The sequence below is a fragment of the Somniosus microcephalus genome, unplaced genomic scaffold, assembly GCF_052327205.1.
Source record: "Somniosus microcephalus isolate GS21.2 unplaced genomic scaffold, FLI_Smic_1.0 unresolved_chr1, whole genome shotgun sequence".
In the NCBI taxonomy this organism is placed as follows: domain Eukaryota; kingdom Metazoa; phylum Chordata; class Chondrichthyes; order Squaliformes; family Somniosidae; genus Somniosus; species Somniosus microcephalus.
The window spans coordinates 50,533,902-50,540,389 of NW_028225179.1; the positions used below are offsets into that span (position 1 = coordinate 50,533,902).

General features: G+C 45.7%; 1 non-coding gene across 1 annotated transcript; it reads right to left on the bottom strand.

Moving 5' to 3' along the window:
• Positions 1-2,073: 2,073 nt before the first annotated feature.
• On the bottom strand, positions 2,074-2,168 carry trnai-uau (transfer RNA isoleucine (anticodon UAU)). Its single transcript has 2 exons — positions 2,131-2,168; positions 2,074-2,109 (listed from the first exon to the last, which is right to left on the bottom strand). It is a non-coding gene; the product is annotated as a tRNA-Ile (tRNA).
• Between the last annotated feature and the right edge of the window lie 4,320 nt (positions 2,169-6,488).

Below are 6,488 nucleotides of genomic sequence, written 5' to 3' on the forward strand. Positions count from 1 at the left end.
TCACAATTCTCCCCATCACAAGAAGATCCGGGCAGCAATGGTCACGTGGCCAAGTGGATTAGGGGTTTGACTTTGGTGCGAATCGTTCAGTTAGCAGATGATTGCAGAATCGAGTCCTGCCGCGGTCGATTAATTAACTGGGTGAAACCATCGTCTTCCCTGTTCTGAATCTGCCTTCAAACCGACCATTTCTGTCAGCCCCTCACCTGAAGATAACCGAAGGCCTTTTGCTTATATGAGCTGATTGTACATTTTCAACATTGTAGGCCTGTGTGCACGGGCAGGACAAGCGGTGAAGGGGACTTTCTTTCAGAGTATTTCTGCTTTGAAGCAAAAAGCAGGAAATAGAAACATAGAAGATAGCAGCAGGAGTAGGCCATTCGGCCTCTCGAGGCTGTTCTGCCATTTAATGAGATCATGGCTGATCATCCAATTTCAGGACCATGTCCTGTGCTTTCTCCCCATATCCCTTGGAATGGTTGAGCGCAGGCTAATCCATTGTGATCTGCACGTGTGGGTTTGAATCCCGTCCTCATCGTTATTCCATTACACATTTGATGCTGATAAACCTTCCGAGCATTTCACTGAATTTTGCGTAAAATAGACTTTGTAATCGCAATCTCGTCAAAATCACACTGGTGATTCAGGTCTGTGCACTCTTCATATCTTGATCAATTTATAACAGACCACTGGAGTTCTTGAATGAAGGCAACACGGGAATCAGAGATTGAGAATCATTCCTACCTGTCTTCCTTCCTCTGCGATTGGCAGCAAATGTAAGACTGGCGGAAACAAAGCCAAATGATTAGGGAGCAGAAACATAACTTTATCGTTCAGGAGGAAATGTAATTTCAAAAATATTTATCAATCTTAATGAGGAGATTTTCTGTTTTAGTGACTTTGGGTGAGAGATAAATAATGGGCAGGACAATGGGGAGAAATCCTCATTCTTTTTGGCATACTCTCATGGGATCTGAGGCCTCGGTTGAACGTCTTACTGGAAAGATGGGACTGCCGACCATGCAGCTCTCCCTCAGTACTGCACTGGAGTGTCAGCCTGGATTATGTGCTCAGGTCTCTGTTCATTCGGCTGGAGTGAAATGACGGAGATAAAGGGAAAAATGATATAGAGTTCAACTTCAACTTGGCGCCCTAGCAAAATCGCGTATCGTAATCAGCCGCCCTTTATAAAAACCAGTTATGTTTCCATCTATTTCATAAGCAATGATAATCAGGCCTGTCTATAATGGGCGGGGTCGTGGTCAGTCAAGGATCACTCTGTGTCTGTTTAAACCGGGTGTGCTCACAATCCCGGATCATTTAGTGCGTTAGTCTATTTTAAAGAAAAGCGATTCCAGTTGTGATGACCGAGTTGGTGAGTTTTATCTAAATGCGGGGGGCTCGTCTGGGATTTGAGCCCAGTAGCTCTCGCATTTTAATTTGTGAAATTTCCTACGCGAGAATCATGCCCCAAGACCAAGGAACCGCCGATTTTTTTCCGAAGTTGCATTAGGTTTCTCTGCTCTTGTGCGAACCCAGTTCGCAGAGGTCGTGTTCATTAATTTGAAATATGTTTTTCTTTTCCTAAATCGACTTCTTTATACGAGCAGTTTCCTGAATCTGCTCACTATTCTCCCCATAACAAGAAGGTCAGCGACAACCTAATTGTGGATATGGTGTTTGGGCGATTGTCTTTACATAACTTTCGTCCTTGTAATTCTCAACATCATGTTCAGGTGAATCGTTGTTTTTGTTCAACATGATGTCGGAAACCTGTACAGATAATTCGTGAGTTTAGACATCTTCTCGCTTGTGCCAAAGGCTTAGTCACTGCTTTGAAATCGAATCTATTTCATGCACATTATTCTTCGCCTGATAGTTGCTGGTTTAACAGTTAAAACTGGCCCCACCTTCCCTCTGAAGGGCTCCTTTAAACCTTCCATCCCTTATTGGAACACGGTGGGCCCGAGGAACCTAAGAGCCCACGTGGAACAGCTAATAAGTGAATAGTTAGCGGAAAAAACAATTGTACCTTCTGCTCCGGTCGAAATAGCGCACAGCAAAAGTATTGGCTGCTCTAGGTGAGGCTCGAACTCACAACCTCAGCATTTCCCCGAGCCTGCACTGTTATATAAGTACCGCGCGCTAACCGATTGCGCCACTAGAGCTGCGCTTAATTTGGGTTAGTTATCTGTCCTCATTTACTTGCACATTTCAGGTTGTCTAATCTTGCGGGGGCGCAATGTTGTTTAATTGAGGCGCATTGGCTGGGTTTTCTGAAAGAATGAAGCAGCAGTTACTCTCATGTGTTAGCGAGCTGGTGAATTTACCAAAGGCTGCACCAGATCCTGGTGTCATAAGCACTGAACATTATTACCCAGCTCCTGAAATACAGGCTGCAAAAGAGAACTGATGAAAAGTCATCACATGCAAAACAAAAAAACGTTTTAAAATTTTGCACATGATTCGTGCCCGTGTAGCGGTTATCACTTCCATCTAAAGTACAACAGGTCCCTGGTTCAATCATGTTTTGCAGGAAGAGATTAATAAAATACATTTACAGCCACGCGGTATTCTCCTTTTCTCTAAACACTTCTGTAAACACTCAAAATCTACAGAGATACCGACTGTGTGAGAGATCATTACAGGATCCTACAGCGCTGCCTCTGTTAATAGCGACAATTCGGAGCCGCATTTCAGATGCGGCAACAAACCCATGAGTTGATTTGCTGTTCCCCAGCTCCCGGAGTGAGTGGGGCCGTGACAGCAGTGAAGTTCAGGCCGTCTGTCCGGCCCCGCTCTCGCTAAGCGTTCGCTGCCAGCGGAAAGCAGCGATTGCAGCCTCAGAGAGAATAAACTGCCCATCGCTGCAAAACAATATATCACTGAAGCAGAGGAGCGCAGAGATTTGCATCTGCAGCGTGTAGGTGAGGATGTAACGTTTGACTTCGATCGACTCATTGTTTTGGAACCGCTGAAATTGAATCTCTCTCCAGCAGATGTTGCAGCTTTACGTATGAAAAGTGCCCTCGAGGTGCAATCGACAAATTTGGAGATGCCGTGTAGTGGGACAAGTTAAAGGATCAGCAGAGTTAATGCCGAGAACAAATTAAGCAGTAGCCCAGGTTGATGAACCTTGCACTGGTGAGAATCCTGGATGGAGATTTAGAGGAAGCGACAGTGGGAAGGTTTGTACTGCGATTCTAACACTTCTCCAAGCACATTCCGGGCAAGTCATCGACAGTAAAAAGAGGGCTTGGAACCGGAATGGAACTGTGGGCACACGTCTCAGTCAAAGTCGATGACAAGAGAAAGCCATTTGATTTTACGATTGATAACCAGTTGATTGGGCCTGTATTCTAGACAGAGTGACTCTTTCCTCTAGGGTTATGAATCTCGCTTTGTGGATTGTAGATTGAAATTTGCGAAAGCTCGCACGTGAGACTCTTTTTAAAGTCGACTTCTAATATTGGATTTGCACTCAAAACTTGTTCTAATCCGTCTAAGAAATGATCGTTCAGGACACAAATCATTCTCCATCAATCTCCAGCGGCTTAGCAGGAAGGTCAATGCAAACTGTCATGTAAATATCATGGCTTTAAAGACAAACAATTAAAGTATTGTTTTATCAAACAATCACAGGTGATGGTTGTAAGTATATTTGTGTGTGTCCATATTACATACGAACGTATTTGTGAGTTGCTGTTGTGTTAGATGTAAATGCATTTGCACTTCTGATCGTTACAAATATGTTTAGATATATCTGCATTATTTATTATTGTATTGAGCGGAGGAATCTGTGTCAGTTATAAATGTATTTCTGAGCGAGTCAAATGTCCAGTCCGGCCCCATTCTACCTTCTCATTGCCCCCACGTGGGACACAGCAGACCATCTGTTACATTCGGATTCAACTTTTGCTTTTATTGATATTTAGAAAATGTGAGCTGTAGAAAGTAATAACCCTGCATCCATCAGCCTCTCTGATACCTCCTGAGCGTCCCTTACTCTGTCTGATAGGCCCTGAGCGTCCCTTACCCGCTCCAGAACCTCTTGAGCATCCCGTACCCTGTCTCGTACATCTGGAGGGTCCTTTACCCTGTCTGGTACATCGGGAGCGTCCCTCACCCTATCTGAAACATCCGGAGCGTCCCTTACACTGTCTGGTACATCGGGAGCGCACATTACCCAGTCTGGTACATCCGTAGCGTCTCTTACTCTATCCGATGCATCCGGAGCGTCCCTTACCCTGTCTGATATATCCGGAGCGTCCTGTACCCTGTGAGATATACCCGGAGCGTCCCTTACCCTTTTTGGTCCATCTAGACTGTGCCTTAAACTGTCTGGTATATTCGGAGCGTACCTTACCCTGTCTGGTAAAACAAGAGCGTCCCTTACCATGTATGGCAAATTCGGAGCGTCCCTGAAGCTGCCTGGTACATCCGGAGCGTCCCTTACACTGTCTGTTACATCCGGAGTGTCCCTTACCCTGTCTAGTACAACAGAAGCGTCCTTTACACTGTCTGGTAAATCCGGAGCGTCCCTGAAACAGTTTGGTATATCCGGAGCGTCCTTTCCCCTGTCTATTATGTCCGGAGCGTCCCTTACTCTCCTTGATAAATCCTGAGCCTCCATTTTCCTTTTTGACAACCAGTTTGCCAAAATTACATATTTCACCCTTCATCCGCAGCGATGTAGCGCTTCCCGTCGCTCACGCTCATCAACTATATAGGGAAAAGCATCAACTACCAGGTGAACAAACCCAATTCTTCAGTTAGCTCCCCAGTGCACTTCACTTCCCAAGGAATGTTCTTGTACAATCGGGCTGCTGTGGTTCCAAAGGTCGGCCCTGCTTTCGCAGAGCTTGTCTGACGAGAGCTCCCGCAGGTCTAAATCTATCGACTGGTTTCAATGCACCAATTCGGATTGGGGCGAATGGGGCATGTGCCCCAGGATCAGCGGTGGGAGCAGAGCACACTTAGCGGTGTAAGCAGGGGAAAGTAAATGGTAGATTAAGATAATACCGCAGGAAAGTTACAATGACATTGAAGGAGGAAAGTAAAGGAGGGCCATTGATTGTGGAAGGAAGAGAAATCTGTGCCGTGACTCGGATTCGGACCGAGGTTGCTGTGGCCACAGCGCAGAGTACTAACCGCTATATGATCATGGCGCCACACATCAACTTCTGGAGCTCTGCACTAACCACCACAAAGTAACACACGGCAATGCTTAGAAAAGATGGAGAATAGGTGAAGAGTTAACAATCAGCACCGCCAGAAATTAGGAAGTGGTGAAATTCGACCCAGGCCCCGCAGCGACTGGAGCCTTCAACCAGAATGGCAACTAGTGCAGCCATCGTTACATTTAAAAGAATTTTAGCCTTTTCACACGAGAAGAAGCTCACTCCCAGAGATTCATTCAAAAAAATGGCCCCGCTGGGAGTCGAACCCAGAATTTTCTGTTTATTAGACAGACGCTTGGGCCAGCTAAGCCACGGGGCCACTCCCAAAGCAATTTCTCGCTTCCACTCATTGATATCTATCAGCTAACAGTCACTGTCTTCTGGACTCTCAAGCCGTTGTTTATTTCTCCAGCCCTCTTGTCTATTTCGCCATGTGTTCCATTGATGTCTGTATCTCCCGCTTAATTTATCTCAGTGTCAAACTGTGAGGTGATTCTGAATGATTACCCTATGTTTGTGTCTTATCTATGTATATAAAAGGAACGATCTGTCTGTCTGTCTATCTGTCTGTCTGTCTGTCTGTCCTCCGGTGTGCGTCTGTCCAGCTATGCACTTGAAAGTTATAGGGCGTACCTGCGCGTGTGTTACCTCCAAAGAAAGCTTACTGGTCCGGGACGGTCGTAAGCATATTTACTTTTCGGTCGGACGAAAATTGTTGGCGCCTTATCCAAAAAACCTTCAAAATTAAACTCATTACCTGCTAATTAGCATTGATTGACTGACGTCAAGTTTCGACCAATCCTGTGCCGTCACCATTGACCAATCCTACAGTTCAGTCGCCTGATGGTTGGCCAATCGCTGCGTCTGTGGATGGGACTAATCGTTTTCATCTCAGGGATCTGGCAGCCATTGCCTCAAGCTAAAAACCCCATTTACTTCCAGCTCACAATCTGCAAATCCATCTTTGAAAAAGTTAGTATCTCTTTTAAAAATAACATAAGATTTACCAAAAACGTTTTATAAGTACTTTCACTTTCATCTTTGAAGGTATTAAAAGGTACAAATGTTGCCCGGCAGCAGATTCAGAGAGGGACACAGAGACAGGGCCCAAAAGCCTGGGACTCAATTTAAACTGTTGCCCGGCAGCACATACACAGAGACTGGGCCCAAAAGCCTGGGATTCGACTTAAAATGTTGCCCGGCAGCAGATTCACAGAGGGACAGACAGACAGGCCCCAAAGCCTGGGACTCCATTTAAACCACCCGGCCCAAAACAGCCCTGGCAACGCCGGGCTCCCCCCAGCTAGT